Below are 23,472 nucleotides of genomic sequence, written 5' to 3' on the forward strand. Positions count from 1 at the left end.
CAGTGAAAATTATCTTTAATAATGTAAATGTTATTTGCTCTCTTTCTGAACAATGAAAGATTAGTAGCAATATTTATATCACATTAACTTTCAATGTTAAATTCACATTTAATATAAAGTCAGTCGTATTAAAAATATGTTATGGCATGACACCTATATCTGTTACTTAAGTAAACAGACAGGGTTTTATAATAAATTACATAAATTGGAGTAAAGGCTGATGAAATATATACATTTATACACACACACATACATTACATACATTTTATCTATATATCTAAATAAAAATAGGCTCAGTATATATGACCCAAAGTAACTAGTAACTAACTACTTGAGTAGATTTTTTTATCCAATACTCTTTTACTCTTACTCAAGTAACTATTCAAGACTAGTACTTTTACTTTTACTTGAGTAAATATTTCTAGAAGTACTTTTACTTTTACTTGAGTACAGTTTTTGGGTACTCTACCCACCTCTGTTTAAACCACAGCAGAAGCACACAGAGACGCTTCAAAGACAGACACGAGGCCTTTAGCTGGAGCTCTGCATTAATGTCTGAATGGAAAAACAGAGGCTTCAGAATTTGCCTTCACACTTGAAATGCATTTCAGCCATCCCTCCTTTTGTTTGTGCCACTCTGCTTGTTTAGGAAATTGGAAAATGGATGAAATTAAGAAAAAAACATTAATTTCCTCTTTTTTTATTAACAATTGCCCCTTTTATGCAAATCGAGGGACAATATATAATTATTCAAATATAATTGGGGTTTCTTGAATACATAATTGCAATCAAAACACCTGCAAATGTATTGTGAAAGGATGCCAGCAAACCAATGACTTGTACTAATGCAGATCGCACACACACACAAGCACAAATAACTCATGCTTTATCAAGCTAGAATTTTATCATTAGCTACAGACAAAAGCCAGAATTTTGTGGCAAGGACCCTTTTCCATTTAATAAAAGTGTTATTCATAATAGTTAGTTTCGACTGCTTTTCCATTCTTAACATAATCCTTCAGTGATGCGTCCTGCTGGCTAACAGACAGTTCTATAAATGTTATGATGTCATGCATTTACACACATGTAAATTATACAAATATACTGTATTGAAAATTACTCTTTTGTTGAACTTTTACTGTAAGTTTATACATTTAATGAACAATAATTGTAATTTAAAAAAAAAAGGTTTTTAAAGTTTTTTTTTTTTTTTTTTTTTTTTACGAGGGCTAGCAGTTAAATGTCCTACAGGTTGTAGGACCTGCCACTAGAGGGCGCACTACCAAAACAATAACAATCGTGTGGTTTGATGACGCTAAGAAGGAGCGTGAAATTATGGGATTTGTTGTCTTCGACCCAACTGCTGACGGCCATCAATCAGACGGAAAGATAAATCATAGATTTAACGCGAGTTCAACAATTTGCACGAGTAGATTACTTACAAAGTCAATGCAAAGACATGATCAGACTATGGATCAGATGCGTCCTCGCGCGGTTCTAGAGACGCAATGCCCCGCGTTTTGCGTGTATGCCCCATAATACTAATATTGTTGATCATTATAATAGCATATGTTTTCTGTAAAGATACGAATCAAAACAACTCACCTGTCGAGTAAAACACAAGCGAGATCGGCATCTCTTTCTAGTTGAAGTTTGTCGCAAAGCTACTTACACATTTGTCCACAAACTGTTGTCATGTGGTTCCTACGTCAGTAAAGGCGGTAACAGAGGGGAACTAACATCATTGACAGGCGACTGCACAGCCCCGTGTCACTGTTGAAGTAGTTGAAAACATTAGAGATATTGTTAGTAATCAGCTGGACGAAATATATAACACTAGCCTAGTGGTTTTTTGATATTTTACTGCAAATGTCTTACAAATTGTACCTTTAAGAGCAGGGTTATTAAAGTTAATTAATACTAAATCTAAAACCATAATTTAGAGACAGAGAGAGAGAGAGAAAGGTACTTGCCAAGACAACATTTCTCATTTTCATTGAGTTTAATGTGAAATACTAAAATAATTAAAACTAAATACACTAAAATAAACACAAACAAATTATAAAAAAATAAGCATATTTAAGAAGATTTTTTTTTAAATGACAAAAACATAAAAAAATATTACATTAAAACTAAAAATAATGTGAAAAGGCAAAATACATTTTTTTCCATATATATATATATAATAGAATGTCAATAATACTGAAATAACCCTAGTATAGGGAGTATAATATTTATATATACATATATCTTATTTGAAATGTACTATTTATTTATTTACACTATATTTGTTTTCTTTATTGTTTGTTTGGCTGTTTGTTTTTACAATACATTCTTTTCTTTTGATCTCCATTAAAAAAACGCTTTATTTTGAATGCTTAAAAAAACACACCCAAAACAGTATATATTTATACTATTGGATTTAATAACATTTATTGACCATAACAAAAAATAATTTACACAGTTACACATATATAAATACATACATACACACACACACACACACACACACACACACACACAGTGCATGGAATACAGTTTCAAAAGACTTTTGTCAATACCTATATTGGTATAATAGATTATCATGCTAGTTACTGTTAATCATTAGTGTCAAATTTTCTACTAGTTCTACCAGTTCGTTAATAATGCTTATAATACTTGTAATGCTTATTAAAGGTTAACAGTGCTTAAACCTGTAGACTCCTGCAAAGGTATTAGATAATAGTCACGTTAAAACAAGATGACTGGGTTGAAATCTGGAAAGATACACGAATCAAAAGGATTTTCCCTAATAGCAATTTTTCCAAACCTTTCTACAATCCCTACAAAGCTGTTGTAAATAATTACAGCTCTACGACCAAGATCCTCGCATGAACTGCACTTTACAAAGAAATGTACTGAATTAAATGGCATTTCATTTTTTATAATTGCATTTACACTTATATTTTACACTCTTCCTGATGAAGTCACTGTATGGAGTATATATATATATTTATACATATACATGCGTAATATAATTAAATAATATTTAATATGTAATATACTGTATATTAAAATAAAAAATAAAAGGCATATTCAAAACTTCTCTTCCAGGTGTTTTGTGGTAGAAGGTTAGTGTTTCATTGAGTTAATGATTTTATTTTAAGGTGAAACAGGTCTGTAGTGTTTGGGAATGGCTGATCTAAACCGCTGATGTTTTGTGTGTCTAACCCAGGAATCAAAGGTTTTCAGAGCATCTGCACTGTTAAACGAGGTCTGATGCTCCTCAGCAGAGAATGACGGAGACTGATCACAGAGGAACTCAGGTGAAGCAGGTTATTTGGCTCCCGGTGAACGGCGCAGCCCCTGACTTTCACATGATGGATGAGCGCTGGATCAGAATGGGCAGATGTGTTGTAATTGCTCTCTGCGGCAGGACAGCTGTCCTTATTATGACAGAGTCAAACTGTGTGCAACCCTCACGTCTGAAGAGAAACTTTACCTGGAGCTTTATATAATATAATATAATATAATATAATATAATATAATATAATATAATATAATATAATATAATATAATATAATATAATATAATATAATATAATATAATATAATATAATATAATATAATATAATATAATATAATATAATATAATATAATATAATATAATATAATATAATATAATATAATATAATATAATTAATATAATACCGATTCCAAAAAAGTTGGGACACTGTACAAAATGTTAATAAAAATAGAATGCAATGATGTGGAAGTTTCACATTAAAATATTTTATTAAATGTATCAAATGTTTAAACTGAGAAAATGTATAATTTTAAGGGAAAAATAAGTTGATTTTAAATTTCATGGCATCAACACATCTCAAAAAAGTTGGGACAAGTCCATGTTTACCACTGTGTGGCATCCCCTCTTCCTTTTATAACAGTCTGCAAACGTCTGGGGACTGAGGAGACAAGTTGCTCAAGTTTAGGAATAGGAATGTTGTCCCATTCTTGACTAATACAGGCTTCTAGTTGATCAACTGTCTTAGGTCTTCTTTGTCACATCTTCCTCTTTATGATTACATTTACATTTATTCATTTAGCTGACGCTTTTATCCAAAGCGACTTACAATTGCTATATATGTCAGAGGTCGCACACCTCTGGAGCAACTAGGGGTTAAGTGTCTTGCTCAGGGACACATTGGTGTCTCACAGTGGATTCGAACCTGGGTCTCTCACACCAAAGGCATGTGTCTTATCCACTGCGCCAACACCACCCCTATAGGAAAAGCTGCTGCATTGGCCGGGAATCGGACCCGGGTCTCCCGCGTGGCAGGCGAGAATTCTACCACTGAACCACCATTGCTCCAAATGTTTTCTATAGCCTCTTTCACACAGTAATACCAGTAAATTGCCGTAAAATTACCGGAACGACTTTACCGGTAAATTCAAAAATGCGCTGTTCACACAGTCAATGGCATTCCATCTTTTTTTCAGAAAAGCACCATTCACACATCCATTCCAAAATACCGGTAAATTCTGTGACGTCAATAAACTTTAAACAGCTGCGCTTGTATTTTTAAACATGGAGCTTAATACGTGGTCAGTATTTCTGTTGATGGTTTCATTTTTGTTTCAAACTTTAGTATTCATGCAACTGCTTTTGTTATGGAGACATCGTAATAGACGAATGGTTTAAATAATTATACTCACCATTAATAAAACACCTGATGCTGTTGGGAGCTGACCAATTTAGTGAAATTCGTCTTGAAAGGAGTAACAGCACAATGAAGTTGCGATTGTAAATTGCAGTCTGTAAGACGCGCGATATCGCAGAAGAGGTGCGTTCACAAATGTAGACTATGCTGATGCAAATTCATATCAAATAGTCTATCAGCGCAGATAAACAGTTCTGCGTTCATATTGAGTTCAAAAGATGTCGCAAAGCACCGGAAAAAAGTAATTACCACGAATGTGAGAGAGGGAAATAGAAAAAATATATTTTAATTATTTACTAATAAACTAGTGTTTTCTGAGTCTGTGTCCCAAGGATGAAGTTGCCTGACTCGTCATCTCCTCATTAGACGCGCCTTCTATACGGATTATGATTGTATTGAGATTTTTTGTTGTTTGTTTTTATTATTTCGTTAAGTAGTAATTTAAAGCTTTCTATAGATATATTTATCATGTCTGTGAGGAATGTATTCGCTGAGTCTCGCTTTATTTTTGTTAGCGCTCATGTTCCAGACGAGACGGCAGAAAGCATGTTTATTTTCTTTATTTTATATTTACTTATTTTATATTATGATTGCGCTGGCACCTATATGTCCCAAAAAAGCGTGCTTTATCTTGCACTCTCCGCTCAAAAAATTCGATATAACGCACGTGTCTGGGTTTAACGTTAAAACATTGTTACATGCTTGAACTGTTTTATATCTTTAGATTTTATTTTAGACAATTTGTGATGATTTTAGAAGGCTAAACTGATCAAACATAGATCAACTCTATCTCTCTGTGCTGGCCGCTTGTTGCTTTAAAAACAAAACTTATAGGCCTGTTTAACGATCAAAAACTACTCCAAACATAAAAAACTGAACTATTTTAATAGCTGAAACAGTATAAGCTGTTTTGGCAGAATAGGGAAAAAAGACGGGCTGAACATCTTCAAGTGAGTTGCGGGGCAAACCGAAAGTTGATGCCGAATGTCCAGCACTCTTCTTCACTGTTCCGACTTCTCGTTTGTAGGCTACCCTGTGTGTTTTTCCCTATGTAAAAACTAAAATAAGTTGTTATTTTTATTAATTGTGTTCGGCATGGTGGGCCGCATGTGATTTCATGATGTGCCGCGGGTTGAGATCCACTGGTTTAGAGCTACAGAATTTGTGGAGTAGCAGGATCCCCAAATAAATTGACAAAAGACATAATAGGAACAAGAAATACTTCCACTACTACTTCATTTGTGATGGTCGTTTATTTATTTTTTTTAATTAATACACAATGTTTTCAGTTTATTGATGACCTGACTTTGTCCTGTGAATGCATTGCAAGTGGAAGTTATTGCATCCCTAACAGTTCCTCTCAGATGACGACAAATTTCTTCATCCACCCGGATAAGGAGAAGCGCTTTAATTTCACTGTCGCTTCAGTTGGATAACATTTATTTTATTTTCTTAAACAGTGCGTGAATGCATCACATTGTTATGATTGGCCGGGAGTAGAATTCTTACGTCACCGCGTTCTGAACTCGTACGTGCTCATACCGGTAATTTTCCTTCTGCGTTCACACACAGCAGAATTCCGGCTATTTACTGGTAATGTTACAACTTCTCATACCAGTAAATTGCCGGAACGTATTTACTGGTATTTTTGAAAAGATCCTGTTCACACATGATCTCTTTACGGCAATTTACCGATAATTTTCTGGAAAAGTCTGTATGTGTGAAAGGGCTTTATGGGTGAAAGATCTGGACTGCAGGCTGGCCATTTCAATACTCGGATCCTTCTTCTACGCAGCCATGATGTTGTAATTGATGCAGTATGTGGTCTGGCATTGTCATGTTGGAAAATGCAAGGTCTTCCCTGAAAGAGACGACGTCTGGATGGGAGCATATGTTGTTCTAGAACTTGGATATACCTTTCAGCATTGATGATGCATTTCCAGATGTGTAAGGCCCATGCCACATGCACTCATGCAACCCCATACCATCAGAGATGCAGGCTTCTGAACTGAGCGCTGATAACAACTTGGGTTGTCCTTGTCATCTTTAGTCCAGATGACATGGCGTCCCAGTTTTCCAAAAAGAATTTCAAATTTTGATTCGGCAGACCACAGAACAGTTTTCCACTTAGCCACAGTCCATTTTAAATGACCCTTAGCCCAGAGAAAATGCCTGCGCTTCTGGATCATGTTTAGATATGGCTTCTTTTTTGATCTATAGAGTTTTAGCCAGCAACGGTGAATGGCACGGTGGATTGTGTTCACCAACAATGTTTTCTGGAAGTATTCCTGAGCCCATGTTGTTATTTCCATTACAGTATCATTCCTGTATGTGATGCAGTGCCATCTAAGTGCCCGAAGATCACGAGCATCCAGTATAGTTTTCCGGCTTTGACCCTTACGCACAGAGATTGTTCCAGATTCTCTGAATCTTTAGATGATATTATGCACTGTAGATGATGATAACTTCAAACTCTTTGCAATTGTTCTCTGAGAAACTCCTTTCTGATATTGCTCCATTATTTTTCGCCGCAGCATTGGGGGAATTGGTGATCCTCTGCCCATCTTGACTTCTGAGAGACACTGTCACTCTGAGAGTTTCTTTTTATACCAATCATGTTCCCAATTGACCTTATAAGTTGCAATTTGGTCCTCCAGCTGTTCCTTATATGTACATTTAGCTTTTCCAGCCTCTTATTGCTACCTGTCCCAACTGTTTTGGAATGTGTAGCTCTCATGAAATCTAAAATGGCCCAATATTTGGCATGACATTTCAAAATGTCTTACTTTCAACATTTAATATATGTTATCTATATTCTATTATGAATAAAATATAAGTTCATGAGATTGGTAAATTATTCCATTCCTTTTTTAATCACAATTTGTACAGTGTTCTAACTTTTTTGGAATCTGGTTTGTATAATAACTCTCATAAGTGTGTTAATGTAGTCAATTAGTACTTGGATGGAGACACAGTTTTTGCAGTTTATGCTCTGTAGTGCAGAATACTGCATTAAAGAAATAAAACAATGGTTACTGGCATAAAGGTAGTAAAATGCATAAACTGGAAAGTGCTGTTCTTCAGAATGAGATAGGACCTTCATCAGTTCCTGAATCTACAAACTTTGGGTTTGATGGCTTGGACAAATTTGTTAAAACCAAATATTCCTGTGTTGCTCAAATGCACATAATTATTTAATTTGGCAATACATTAGACAGTAGTCAAGAGAAGCAGGCTATTACACTCCATGAATTTATGTATATTTTATGAAAATAATGGGATGAATGATTCAAATTGCCTCTCAAGCCTCTTAGCTGCACACAAGGCTGACGGAGCTCATGACAGCCGCGAGTCTTGCAAAGATCAGACCAGACGAAATAATCATGGAAAATCCTGATGGGTGAGTGTGTGTGTTCAGTCTCCACACACAATTCAGATATGATGATCCGCACAAAGTAATTGGTGTTGTCACACAGTGTTTACACTTCCTAACGACAGCGCGAATAATGCAGCTACGCATGAGTTAGCCAATCAAAACAGAGCTAATATTTATGAAGTCTTAGTCTTAAAGGGACAGAGCAGTATGATAAAGGTAAGATCAGTTATGAATAATTCATTGGTACGTATTATCTCAATAGAAAAACAAAAGTGTTTCAGAATCCTTATTTTAAAGGTTTCTATTTAGTAACGTCCACTTTTCATGATCCAATCAACTGGATAAAATTAAGTCCCGCATACTTTTTTGCCTTGCCCATTAAATATTTTATTTTACTCGAAATGGTCATATTATCTAAGCAGTTTCAACTTCAATTCAAAGCGTCAGAAAGAAGGTAGTGAGAAACTAAATTATGAGTGGATTTGGTACAAAAAATCTTGACAAGCATTACAATTGGGAACATTCTTTTATTGAATTTAGTGCATGCAAAGAAAAGAGGCATCCAGACAGAGCGAACGACACATTTGACCATGGTTTCTACACTCATTCCTCGGTTCGTGGACAGAGTAAAGGTGCGACGCGACGGAGAGGAAGAGACCTTTAGAAAGGCTGCTGAATGATGAAGGTTAATGGGTTAATAGTGTGTGCTGGGAAAAGAGGAAATAAGGGAATAAGGAAAAGAGAGGCATACTGTATTCATGAATCATTAAAAGATAAAAGTGACAAGAGCTGGCTTAAAATATGTATGCACTGTTAATAAAAAAAAAAATGAATAAACAAAGGGTATTGGGGTTAAGTAAGATTTCTTAAAAAGAAAAAAAGTAATGCTTTTATTTGGCAAGGACCCATTAAATTGACCAAAAGATACATTGAGGACTTTTATTATGTTACCAAATATTTATTTTTTAAATAAATAAGCATATTAGAATGATTTCATGTGACACTGAAGACTTGAAGCAATGATGCTGAAAATACAGCTTTGTATTACAGAAATAAATAATTTTACAGATATATTCAAAAAGAAAATAATTATTTTAAACTGAAATAATATTTCACAATTTACTGTATCTATATCTATATATCTATATCTATATATCTATATCTATATCTATATATATATATATAGTACAGACCAAAAGTTTGGACACACCTTCTCATTCAAAGAGTATTCTTTATTTTCATGACTATGAAAATTGTAGATTCACAATGAAGGCATCAAAACGATGAATTAACACATTTGGAATTATATATGGAATTATATACATAACAAAAAAGTGTGAAACAACTGAAAATATGTCATATTCTAGGTTCTTCAAAGTAGCCACCTTTTGCTTTGATTACTGCTTTGCACACTCTTGGCATTCTCTTGATGAGCTTCAAGAGGTAGTCACCTGAAATGGTCTTCCAACAGTCTTGAAGGAGTTCCCCGAGAGATGCTTAGCACTTGTTGGCCCTTTTGCCTTCTGTCTGCGGTCCAGCTCACCCCTAAACCATCTCGATTGGGTTCAGGTCCGGTGACTGTGGAGGCCAGGTCATCTGGCGCAGCACCCCATCACTCTCCTTCTTGCTCAAATAGCCCTTGATGCCTTCAGTGTGACTCTACAATTTTCATAGTCATGAAAATAAAGAAAACTCTTTGAATGAGAAGGTGTGTCCAAACTTTTGGTCTGTACTGTACATACCAAATGTATATAAAAAAAAATAATACATAGTAGTATTAAATTAAACTGTCATATAACACTAGTTTTTTTTTTTTTTTTGACCTAACTAACTTACTTTTTTTTCAACAGTATTACCTTAAATCTAGCTACACTACTTTTAAATGAATAGATTACAGCTTGTCATGTTTATGCCATTTCTAGGTGTCTGTGTTTTTTATGAGTACGCCAGCACACAAAGCCGTACAGTATTTAGGAAGGTACATATGCTACAATGAACACTAGTTGAGAGGCAAAGTTTATAAGGTTAATGCCACTAAATTTAGCAAAACTATATATTGTGATTTGTTGTAATACAGTATAAATTCACATTAACCCTCCCTAGATTTCAGATATGGACCTGAACTGTGGTCAGTCGCTTTATTTGTCAGTCAGTCAGTTCTTGGGCAGAACGAGTCGTAAAGTAGACCTCAACGCTATCAGACAGAAACATCCCTGTTAGCATTCAGGAGGAGTCCCTGGAGCGCCCGGTGATCAGGAAGGAAGGGACAAGATGCAATTTGTCTTCCAAATGAGTCCCATCGGATAAAAAAAGACTCAATAACACTGACAAACAAGAGAAAACCCTATCTGATGAAATCCATTCACCTACTTTCATTTAATTAAAGACGGGATTTGTGGTGACGTGTGGTTTTCTGTGGGTGTTGTTTTAGAGTGGGAAGTAAAATCAGATATGAAAATGATTTTGCGGTAAACAGTGCGGTGGAAACTAGTTGATGATTTCAAGGTACACATTAGTGAAAAATGACCCACCTTATCCACTGGCCTAATAAAAACGCTTCCTCTCCATATCCTGTTAAATACAGTATGGAGTTGTTTATCTGTGCATGAGACCAAATAACAGCTGAGCATCAAAATGGTGAGATAATATGTTATGACTGATTCACAGATGACCTTCTTACAAGAGCTGAGAAGTCATTTCTGACACACGCTGTTGACCGAATAAAACCCCGGGTGAAACACTCATGGTGTGGTAAACAAGTAACTGCGGTTCAAGTAACTTTAGAGATCACCAACAAACTGTTAAAGTGTATTCCACTGCAATGGTTCGGAGAAGGACGCCGAGTCTGTTTCTCATCTAGCACTTCATGTGTGGTGAACTGTGCAGTTATTATATAATGTGATGGATGGATATAAAGTTATTTGACAGGATGACTGTCAAGTGTAATACTTTCTGTCAAAGAAGACATAAAATAAAAGGAATGTTTAATATCGTAATGGAATATGATACTGAAGATGTCAAGTGCATAACAGAGTGTCACATAAATATTTGAACACTGATGTCACATGTAATAAATATACAAATATCACTGCATGAGAATAAAAAATCTGAATCAAACCAAGTGTCATTTATTTTATAGAACAAGTACAAGCAAAAAATAAATAAATAAATATTCCAATACATATTTAAATGATACAATAAAATATACACTGTTATGTATATGAACGTTTTATGACTAAACATGAAACATAAAATTGTTTTAATATTATTATTATTATTTATTAATTAATTTCTATTTTTGTTACTTAACATATATTTTTAATAAGATAAAATTAATTCATATAATATCTTTTAAAAATTATATTTTAATAATTGTCGAAATATATACTGTTACAAAAAAAGTAATATTTTAATATTATTATTAAACCTACTTAAAAAAAAAAATAGTACTTAGAATATTACCATAAATAATATAGAATTGATATAATAATAAAAATAATATCTTATCGGTTATCAATTTAATAATAAAATAATAATCAATAATAAAATAATACTATATATATTAAAGCATCTTATTTTATTACTGCTATTACATCTAATTAATTGCTACTTTTATTAATACATTTTAGTTTATTTAAACAAAAAAGTAGCAATTAATTAGAAATTAGAGTATCATATTCCATCATGAGGTAAACTATTATAATAATTTACAGTATATTTTTTGATAATAACAAACAGTTTAAACCAGAATTGAATATTGTTATTTATTTTGTTTTGTTGATGCATCATTATATTTTAATAAGATAACTTTAATTAAAAAATAATAATAAAATGAATGTAAACTACTACTTCTATTATATTTACAAATAATCAAAATAAATAATACAATATACTGTTACTAATAATAATACTTTATGAACAAATGTCACATTTTTTGTATTACTATGTCTTAGTAGTAGTAGTAGTAGTATTTACCAATAAAACAATATAATTATTAGTTAAAATAGTATATATAACTGCAAAAAACATTTTTGGTTAAAAGATAATAAACTTCAAAAAATAATTCTGAAGTTATGAAATTAATTCCACCTTTTTATAATCCAAATCCTTTTTGGTGTCACTTCATCTAATTATACAAGTATGAACAAATTAAAAATGTAAAATGGCCTCAAAGGGTTTTATTTTCACCTTTCATTCTTTCCCTCTGGTTTCTTTCCCATGAGAAAAAAAAAAAAAAAAAACCTTCACAACAGGTTAATGTCTTTCAAAGAGAAAAAACTCAAGAAACCTTAGAGCAACACAAATAATATGAAGACAGATTTACAAAGAGCCTCACATAAACACACACACACACCAGAAACGCTGTGTGCATCTCCTCACACAGAGAGGACATTTCTCTCACATGCACGACCTGCTCATCACAGCTTCACACGGACCGCCAGAATTAATTGCAGGTGCATAGAATCTGTCACTATCAATTCCCCTCCGTTCCCGACCCGATCGCACACCACGCATCCCGTAACACAAACCAGCGCCGCCGCTATCATACGAGTCAAAACTAATCAGTTCCCACCAGCAGAGGAGGAAATCTTTCACCGCTGCAAACCCCAGCGCTCCCAAACCTGGGACTCTCGTTCATTCACCACTTAACTGCAGCAGTTGAGAGCAGCTTTAATGAGCAGAAGGCTAAGAAATCAATGACTTACAAAGCAGAAACTTACCATCTGAATTTAATTAACAGCCATTTTATTGATTATCTGGGACAAAAGCATAGACAAAGACACAAACATAAAAGACAAAGCATTCAGACAGGCATTTATTGTGAAGAAACCTGACGGAAGGAAGGAAAGAGAAGTTACTAAATTTGAGGGAAGATAGCTTTAAACCCCCTCATCTCTTTTTGGGGAAGATTACAGCACAATACATCTGCCAACCACGCAAAAGAAATGCACTACCGTGACCCAAATACAGCCTTGCTGCGCTCTGATTGGCTGGCAGAGTGCAGCTGAGGGGGGGGGGCTTTTCCCTCTCACATCACCAACTTAATAATTCAACATTTTTATGTAACCGATGGGGGATTCAGGGCTCATCGTTTGCCATAAGATCAATTCAACACCCCTTTCCCGAAACTCCTCGGAGCAGCAAGGATGAGGAGTCAAAATCAGACGAGGAAGTGGCTTCCAAAGTTTCAGCGTGACGCGTGAGATTTACGCAGAGGAACGTCTCCGTTTGCTAATCAAAGCAATGCGGAGCTCCACTCGTCAAGCTGTTTGCGGCAGAACGCTGAAAACCAAACATACGTAGCGGGTGGAGAATCTGCATGTGCTTGAACTTGCTTTTCCTGTTGATTTCCAGAGCTTTCTGAGCCCTACAAAACACTCCCTCAGCAGTGCTACTAACACAAACAAAAACACCCAGAGACAACTTTAGCAAACTGGTGCCTGAGCACTGTCTGCTGCTGTCTGTAGTGTAGAAGTAGTACATGTTCCAAGTCCTGGAATTATGTTTAGGGATAGGGAATCAGAATCTTGATTGTTTACTTTGTGAAAACATTTATTGAGGAAATTTTACTATTTTACATTTTGGAGAATTGGTGGCAAATTTGTATCAACGTTTGTAATAAGCACCAATGTCCACACCTAAATCTGAAGTTAGTGGGGCGTAAGAAGATCATACAAAAATATATGAATGAGACTGTACGAATCGACCTCAAATTCGCCAAATTGTTTAATATGAAAACGAAGTTTAAGATTTTTTGAAAGAAACAACAACCAAGCACAATGGTCTATCCCTAAACCTAAATGTCAGTGGGGTGTACGCAGATCATATAAAAACGTCTGAACATCAAAATGTACGAATTTACCACACATTCACCAACTGTTTCGTACAAAAAAAAAAACTTACGATTTAAAACAAAAAAACAACAACAAAAACGCACTGAGGTTCATCCCTGAATCTAATCATCAATGGGATGCAACCAGATCATACAAAGACATACAAATGAGAATGTACAAATTAACCACAAAAGCACCAAATGTTTCATACCAAAAACATTTTAAAAAATGTAAAAAGCCAACTGCACGGGAATTTTCTGTCCGCATCACCGTAGCGCCATTTTGGAGAATATGAGCTGAACGAAGGAGAATCGGAGACAAATTGTTGAATAAAGTCATATTTTTGTTTTCTTAACATAATAAAGTATTTTCTCGTCGCTTCATAACGTTACGGTTGAACCACTGATGACAGATGGACTATTCTGAAGATGCTTTTCATAATTTTCTGCACCTTAACAGTTTAATCTACTTGGCAGTCTATGGGACAGTCATAAGCTTCTCCGTTTTTATCCAAAATATCTTAACTTGTGTTCCGAAGATTAACGAAGCCTTTATGGGTTTGGGACGAATATAAATAAATTATACATATTCAAATATTATAGATTCAAATAAACATAAGAAAATTTAGAAAAAATTAACTTATGTGTCTTACAAACAAACCAACAACCTTCTTGAGTCTCAACCACTACACAACGCCACTGCTTCTGATGTCTTTGATCTATATTTAAATGAGGTTATGACATCACTAATGCACCATCTGTACATTCATAGTGTGAGTCACTGTATAGGTTATGAATACATGCGACTGCAGAGCATCATGGTAAGGCTGATAGTCATCTCTGTATCTCTGTGTTGTGCTGCGCTGCTGGAGTCATCACTTCCTGTGAGTCAGCGACTGAAAGAGAGCGATAAAGAGCCCGAGCTCCAGAGAGAGAAACAGAGGCCAGAAGCGCAGGAGGGGGAAGAAACTTCCTGGGATTTTCATTCATAAAGCGCTGCAGTGCAGCACACGCTCTTACGCACATCCACATGAAACACACAAGCCACAAAGTTTAAGACTCTGTTCCAAACCCTAGTGAGATGCCTACCTAGGAAACATCTTAAAGCATCAGTTTCGGACAGTAGATGGCAAATCATGATTATGTCAAGGTTACCTCCTTGTATGTATTTGCATGTACACTACTCATCCTAAATCCTATAGTGTTCCTGTGGCTCAGTGGTAGAGCATCGCTTTAGCAGTGCAAAAGGTTGTGGGTTCGATTCCCAGGGAACACATTCTAGGTAAAAAATGTTTGCATGAATGCAACGTAAGTCGCTTTGGATAAAAGCGTATGCTAAATGCATAAATTTAAATATTGATGCTGAAACATATTGATGCTAAAAATTCAGCTTTGCATCACAGGAATAAGTTACATTTTAAAATATTCAAATAGAAAACTGTTATTTTAAATTGTAACTATGTTTTATAATATTACTGTTTTACTGCGTTTTTCATCAAATAAAACCAAAATGCTAACTTTTGACAGCTAGTGTAAATTATTGACCTTACATATAAGTATTACAAAAGTCAACGATACTGCCAGGTCTATTCATTAAAGAAATTATATATATATATATATAAATATATATATAATAATAAAAATAATAATAATAATGTAAATTAAGTTCAATCTTGGTTATACTTTATTTTAGATGCTACAGGTTATATGTTACATGTACTTACTATAGTAACAGTAAACTATGCATAATATATAAGCAATTACATGCTGTTAATTATTATTAATATGTAATTATTTGTTTAATTACACTGTGTCAAGGGAAAAAAAATTGTAACCAGTATTGTATAATATAAGATAATTGTCCTTTTCTATGGTCAGAGAAACTTGCAAAAAAAATTATAAATGAATATTTATTAATTAATATTTACTAAAATTTTGATAAAAAAAAAAACATATTGGTATATAGCAACAGTCGAAAGATAATTCTCACAACAGAAAGTGTAAAGAGAAACATCCAACATAAAGGATTTATCAAAAATATTGATTGAATCTGACTAAAATACAAGCATTATTATGGTAAAGCAGAAATGTCACCCAGTTTTGTGATGAATGGAAGGTTCTTTAACAGTATACAGTATTGATCACTTCTGTCATTATAGGCCAGGCCGACTCTTATGTTCACCACTTTCATAATCACCAGTTCAAACCAAAAATAACCAAACGTAGCAGCTTTGTTCTCTGTATTACAAAGATCCTACTCAGAAGATTCATTTTTCCTCTGTATTACATCATCTCTTAATTACATTTCAGCATTCACATCGTGTTTTAGTACTCGCTGAGCAGAGCTTATCAGGTGAACCACTCTCATTACGGAGTCTGTTTGAATAACCAAAGTCTCATCCAGCTTAGAAATCAAAAATCATGCCGTGGCCCACTGGTTCGCTCTGACACATTGAGCTGTGGGGCTCATATGGGAGAAATGAGTTTGAATCTGGCTCATGACATGTTTTAATTGTGTTCCCACATCATATTTTGTTTTCTGTTGAGCTTTCTATCAATAAAAGTGGCACAAATATGTTTAAAACCAACTTTTCTTCAGATTTTATGTTTGAACATAACCTAAAATGTTCAAATTCCCTTAGTCCTTTTGGGGAAATGTCATATTTTATCTGTATCTATCCTGACCCACACACGTTCATCTCCAGCAACGCTATCAGAGCAAACACACAGGTAAACACAAGCCCTCTAATCTCTGACCGTTGAGTGACGCCACTCATGGCAAATCCTGACTCCTAATCTGAGGTGCACAGGCGAAGTGCTATTTATAGAAACACCATTTCACACACTCTTCCTCGTCAATCCACTGCGAGAAACACTCGTACACACATGCACAAGACCATGATGAACACAAACTTCCCTCAAATTCTCTTTCTCTCACAGAGCTCCCAAGGACACTTTGTTCTCTTGGGTTCCCCTTTTGTTCAGTAGTTAAGTGTATAAAATAGGCCATGTTGCTCTTATTGAGACTGTTTTAACCTTAACCACATGATGCGATTAATTAATCTCTGATTGGTTATATCATAAATTGGTAAATTAAAGTGAACAAAAATATGCTTAACTGAAATTAACCAACTCACATACTCAAATTTTGTAAAATGGTATTGGAATAACCATAGTATTATACATTAATCATACTTTTGTTTGATCTGTTCAAATAAGGTTCAAATAAAGTCAAATGGGTTTCAAAACACACTGTACAGAAAACCAGACACAGAAAAGCTGCACTGCTTAAAATGAACAAAACAAGTCGTGGTAATATATGGTATAATATGAATTTTAATCAATCAATCAATCAATTCAAGCATGAAGAAACTGCAGTTGGCAAACTGATGTCCAGATATGCCACCAGTAACAGCATGACTGAGTGATTCATGTCTTTGTCTGTCATTATCTCAATTTTTTTCTCCACAAGATTCAGACTCTATGAACACCCGACTGTCCCCTGCAGAGTGTCCTTGAGCAAGACACAGAACCTGGCAGTTTGCATCATCATTTCGTGCAATTCTCCAAGTTAGACATAAAAAAAAAAAAACCTTAAGAATTTTTGTTTGTCCAACCAAACAAACTAAAACTAACCAAAATAAACCAAATTAAAAGCAAAAGCAAAGTAAAGCTAAATTAAATAACCAAAACAAAACCAACCAAAAATAAAATAAAACAAATATGGAGCCAGACTGCCTAATCTATCAAAAAACAAACAAACACAACAACAACAAAACTAAACACAAAGAAAAAAGATTGGGGCAAACTACAGAGTGTACCTAAGCTATCAAAACAAAATAAAACAAACAAACAAACAACTCAAACCAAAAACAAACAAATCTTAAAAAAAACAATTAAAAGAAAACTGGGGCCAGACAACAAAGTGTGTCTAAGCGGTCAAAACAAAACAAAAAACATGGATCCAAACTATAATATGTACCTAAGCAATCAAAGAAAAAATCACACTAAACCAAACAAAACCAAACTCATGGGGCCAGACTGGACTGTGCCTAAACTAGCCCTGTCTGGCACATCCCATCCAGCCAAACAGAACAATAGTGTCTAGGGTGCAAATTGCAGCACCACATGCCACATGTAGGGCAAGATAAAAGAGAAGCAAAAAGAGGCTAAAATTGCATCTAATCATGGTGGGTGAGCACAGAGGTATGAAAATGTGTGTGTTAGTATAGTGTGTGTCAGCACTGGGTGTGACATGATGCCACCTGGCCCAGTCGCCGGCTCAGCATGGCATCTAGGATGTGAGCAAGCAGCTTACTGAGGAGAGAGACTGAAAGAAAAAAGAGAAAGTGATCTAACCTTCTCAAAACCAGAGGCCACATCATAAACCAGCAGACCATGCTCTTCCACACCGATGCACTACAAAGCCAATCTCACTGGTCCGAAAATTTGATTTAGAAAGCCAAGCCATTCAAATGGACTTGACATCAAGGATGGAGTGGCTTTCATTCTGAATTATTTTAAAGATGATGTTCTTGTTGGACAAACCTGACCCACTGAGCATCGGTTACTCTGCACAACACCTTCAAGCATGCTAACATTTCATCTCCAAACACTCATTCATCTCATCACACCTCAAATATCAAACCAAACCAAACTAAAAATAAAACAAAACATTTGGGGCCAGACTGAGTATGCCTAAGCTATTAAAATAAAACAAAGACCAAGTGTGAGGGCCAGACTAAACATGTGAAAAAGATGTGGTACTGTACGTGTGCCAAAGCAATGTAACCGAAACAAACAAAACAACAAAAAAATTGGTCCAGGCTACAAGTGTGCCTAAACTATCAAACAATACAAAGCTTAAACCAAAACAAGACAAAAAACGAGGCCAGACTAAGTGTGCCTAAGATATGGGAAAAAACCTGGGTCCAACTATCAAAACAAAACACTAAGCTATTAAAAAAAACAAAAAAAATAAATAATTAAACCTCAACCAAACAAACAAAATATGAGCGGGGGAAAAAACATGGCTCCAGCTATTAAAACAAAAAACTGTGCCAGACAAAAACAAGACAAACATAACTAAAAACATGGCTTCCACTATCAAAACAAAAAGCTGTGCCCGACAAAGTTTGTCTAAACTATGAAAACAAAACAAAACAAAAACATGGCTCCAGCTATCAAGCCAAACCAAGCAAAACAAAAGATGTGGGGCCAGATTAAGTGTGCCACAAAAAAACATGGGCCCAGACAACAAATGTGCCTAAGCTATTAAACAAAACAAAACAAAAAATACAAATAAAAACAAGGGTCCAGACTACAAAGCATGCCTGTGGCCTTTCATTTATAATTGGTTTAGTTTAGAGAAGATGATGTTCTCGTGGGACAAACCTGATCACTGAGACACCCGCTGAGCAATGGTTCCTCTGTACAACACCTTTAAGCACACTAACATTTCATCTCCAAACACCTCATTCATCTTACAACCCTTCAGATATCAAATCAATACCTTCTGGCCAAACTTGCACTCATAGGTCTTCCTGCAGCCTACACAAAAGAGATAAGGTTGTAAATAAAGCTAAAAGAAGGGCCGTCTGCCTCTTAAAGATCACATCAGAAAGTCACATCAGACCAGACAAACGCCGGGCAAATCAATGCATTAGGAGCTCATCCTGACACACAGGTGCTTTGATGTGAAATCCATTTGATGTACGCTTAAAGGGTCACGGTGTAGCACCTTTGTTCCCAGTCAGGGTGCTATTCCCTCTTTCAAATCCCATCTAGGATCTTCCAAGGCCAAACTAAACCAGATTCCTTAAGCTACATTACACTTAAATAGTATGAAAGCTGTTTTACGCTTTATCAAAGTACCATAGTAATAATATACCACAGTACGGTGTATGAGGGTACACTTCATTAAGATTTGAAGGTTTTATGGCTACATTCCATAACATGAGTGGCTTGAAGTGTTACTGTAGTTCAAAACATGTCATTTTAAAATATTAACCAATTATTATATCTAATTAAATAACCATCAAGCTACCACTAATTTAACCCTCGTTTACTGTTTTAATAGGTTAGAAAAGACAAATTATTGAGCAATTAACATTTATCATTCACAAGATTGTGGTCAATGTTAATCAGCTAGCATTAAATATCTTAGCTCCTAATTAGAAGTTAGCATGTATTAGCATTTAGGTAGCTAGCTAATTAGTGCTCTTATCTCAACACTCAGTTGTAATTTATTTATTTATTTGTCACTTGCTATTTAAATATGCACTTTTGCCATGGTATGTGCAGTGTTGTTTAATTCAATATCTAAATTAACTACAATATCCATTTTTTCTAAATAATCAAACAGGCTTAAATATTGTGGGCATTATTACAAACTGGAAACAGACCTACTTGACTTAATCCATTATTCCTTAATATATGGAGATAAGAATGGCAACCAGTAGCACAAAGCTAGCAGAACAAAAGCCAGAAAGAGCTTTAGCGGCTGTTTCTCTGTGGAAAAACTAAGCTTATTTACTTTAATCCACTGTAAGCTGCTATACAGCCCCGCAGGAAGATATCAAGCAGGACGAATGAAACATATATCGTAGATTTCATTTTAAAAAACTTTGCTTCGAATTAAAACTGCCAAAGAATGTGAGGTTCAGCAATTAAACAAAATTCTGCACAAGGAAAATACTAGTAATTAAATAGAAAAAGAATCAAAAAGTTATACAGAAAACATTCAAAAGAGGAAAGAAAACCTTTCCAGCAAATCGCCGACATAAAATGTATAGTGTATATGAATAAATATTTGAGCTCTGATAAATATGAGCATCCAAAAATTTGCCCAACACGCATACAGATATTTTTACTTGAATTTATCTTGAATTAATTATATTATTTGACCATTATTGGCAATAAATAAATAAAAATTACAGTATATGCAAACTACTGTTCAAATGATTGGGGTCAGTAAGATTTTTTAATGGTTCTGAAAGTCTCTTATGCTAAATATAGTGAAATTGTAATACAATTTACATTTACTATACATTTTATATTTATTATATATTGTTAAAATGCATTTTATTCCTGTGGTGGCAAAGGCAGAATTTTCAGGCAGTCTCAATAACAACATTTATAATCATTTTGATATGTACGTTTTTTATTATTGAAGTCATGTGTAATATTTCATGACAATTCCTTAAAGGAAGCCACACATTTTAGAAGCTAAATGGATACACTGACATGAACAAAATTGAATTAATTCATTAATTAGATTTATTTGTATTACAATTAATTGTAAGTCAAAATTGAATGAGGTTATGAGAGCAAGGACCCCAGTAAAGCACGGTCAGCGCAAGCAACCTGGTGTAAAAACCGGCTCGTAGTAAATTCAGCTTCCATCGCCCAACCATCTTTTATTGCTGTCGCAAGGTCATACGGGGAGGCACAGAGTTAATGAAAGATGACAAAACAATAGTCTGGCCTCTCCCTACGCCTTATGTGTGTTTAGAGAACAGAATGTGCTGAGGACGAGCCCGGCTCCAGCTCACCACACTGATATCTGTGTGTTCATATGAAGGAATGTGTGGGAAGCCTGTGCATTTGCAGCATCAGATCCGGATCAGCACAGACGCACAGACGCTTCATCACACTGTGACAAATGATCTTATTATAAAACAGAGGCTTCGCAAATGCACTGTGACCAGTGAGGAGCCAGGTGAATGCATACACACACACACACACACACACAACCTTACAGAACCTTCATATCTTTATATACTCAACATTAGAAAATAGGACTTTTGCTAAACTAAACCACTAGGAGGTGAATATAAAGAAACTGCCAGCAAGTTTCACAATCTTCGGCATTCTTTTCAATGAGTCTCACCATTTTAAGCCATTGTTAAGTTTTAAATAGTTAAACATCTAATGTATGCATCATTGCCATTTAAAACAAAGGCAGGATTGCCATCGTAAACCTAACAAAGGAAGTACATTACCCACAATCCTGAGAAGAAATCCACCAATCAGAATAGTCGCTGTTATCATGTAAACAGAACAAGCTGCAAAAATCATTGGCTATGAAACACTGAGAATGGTGTCATTTAGTCTCAAAGTCATAAATTATTTTTTAAGGTTTTGCAATGCATTTAAAATAAGTTGTTTTATTGCTTATATAATCAAAAACTTTATATTGTACACAGAATTCCTTTGTATATTTTTTATCATAATAATATTTTGCTTCAAAAGTTGTATCAATGTAAATTTTAAATTAAATTAAAATCTAAATTACCAAAGCATACTGTATGTGTCACTCCTGAAACTGCCATGATCCCAACACTTTTGTGTAAACTAGAAACATGAATTTCAACAGTTTAACAAGTTTGATTTGTTTTACCAGTTGCTTTTTTAAAGATAATATTAGCGACTGGAGGCATATAAAAAAAGATAACATTTTGAATAGGGATGGGACGATAACCGGTTTTATTGATAACCGTGATAAAATGTGCTGAAGGTTAGTAATATCGTTTAAAAATTAATTATCATTAAAACCGTGTTTGATTATCGCGGTTTTAATAACTCACTATTAAATCATGTCCAGCCAGCAACAGTCTGACGCAAGCGCAGCGCACAATGTATTTTTTGTTTTTTTTCGAGAAGGAATGGCGAAAGTCAGTGACTTTTCTATGCTTTTCTATGCTTCTACACTTTTCATTGTAAGGAAGAAAATGCCACAGAATTTAATCTTTCTTTAAATTAAGTGCATAGAGTTGCTTGTTTTATTAGTTGTTTGTTGATTATTAAATATAAAACTTGCTGAAATGTTTTCAGTGTGAGCATCAACTATTTTTGAACACTTTCATCTCGTTTCAACAAAACCGTGATAATATTGATAATCGTGAAAATTTTAGTCACTATAATCGTGATATTAAATTTTCACACCGTCCCATCCCTAATTTTGAATTAGATTAGATTTTCTGTTTTAATTTTAAAATAAATATAATTTTGTTGTCTGTTTTCTATTTCTTTTTTAAATTTCTATATATATTATCTAGTTTTAATTTATTAAGTTTGAGTTATTTTAGATCTTCACCTTAATCTAATTGAAAATTAGAAATGTCTTGAAAACTAGCTGAACTAATATTTTATCTTTTTTTCAGTTAATGTTTATTTTAAGAAATATATATTTTTTTCTTTTATGGTTTTAGTTTTAGTTAACAATAATAACCCTGGTACGGGTCAGATTTTATTAAGCGCAGTGAATCAAGTGAGTCAGAAATTCAATTGCAATACCTAGCATAATAAAGCCAGTTAACAGTTTCTTTTCCACCACTCATTCTCTCTGAGAGTAGGTTTAGATTTTTTTTATATCTGTTTATCATGTTCTATCTTTATAGACGATTTCATAGATTTCACACGATTTCATAGATAATTTTCATGCAGCACTGAGAGCCGTGGCAGCATCTTGTCTCTCATGCTAACACATCACACCAAAGTCCAGCGAATCGGTCCATGTGTGCCAGTTGGCTTTTAGCCAGAGTGACTCTCTGTTACGGGGTT

General features: G+C 34.5%; 1 protein-coding gene and 1 non-coding gene across 5 annotated transcripts in view; both read right to left on the reverse strand.

Annotated features, from left to right (window-relative positions):
- LOC132133354 (serine/threonine-protein kinase BRSK2-like) overlaps positions 1 to 23,472 on the reverse strand; it is a 209,140-nt gene that overhangs the window by 125,762 nt on the left and 59,906 nt on the right. Inside the window, exon 1 of one of the 4 annotated variants that reach the window (XM_059546139.1) lies at positions 12,478 to 12,586. The exons of the other annotated variants lie outside the window; for them this stretch is intronic. The gene's annotated coding sequence lies outside the window, so the exon portion shown is untranslated. Of the gene's footprint in view, positions 1 to 12,477; positions 12,587 to 23,472 lie in introns of those variants that run through there. 4 annotated transcript variants of the gene reach the window in all.
- trnag-gcc (transfer RNA glycine (anticodon GCC)) lies at positions 4,277 to 4,347 on the reverse strand. Its single transcript has one exon. It is a non-coding gene; the product is annotated as a tRNA-Gly (tRNA).

This window comes from Carassius carassius, chromosome 50, assembly GCF_963082965.1.
Source record: "Carassius carassius chromosome 50, fCarCar2.1, whole genome shotgun sequence".
Lineage (NCBI taxonomy): Eukaryota > Metazoa > Chordata > Actinopteri > Cypriniformes > Cyprinidae > Carassius > Carassius carassius.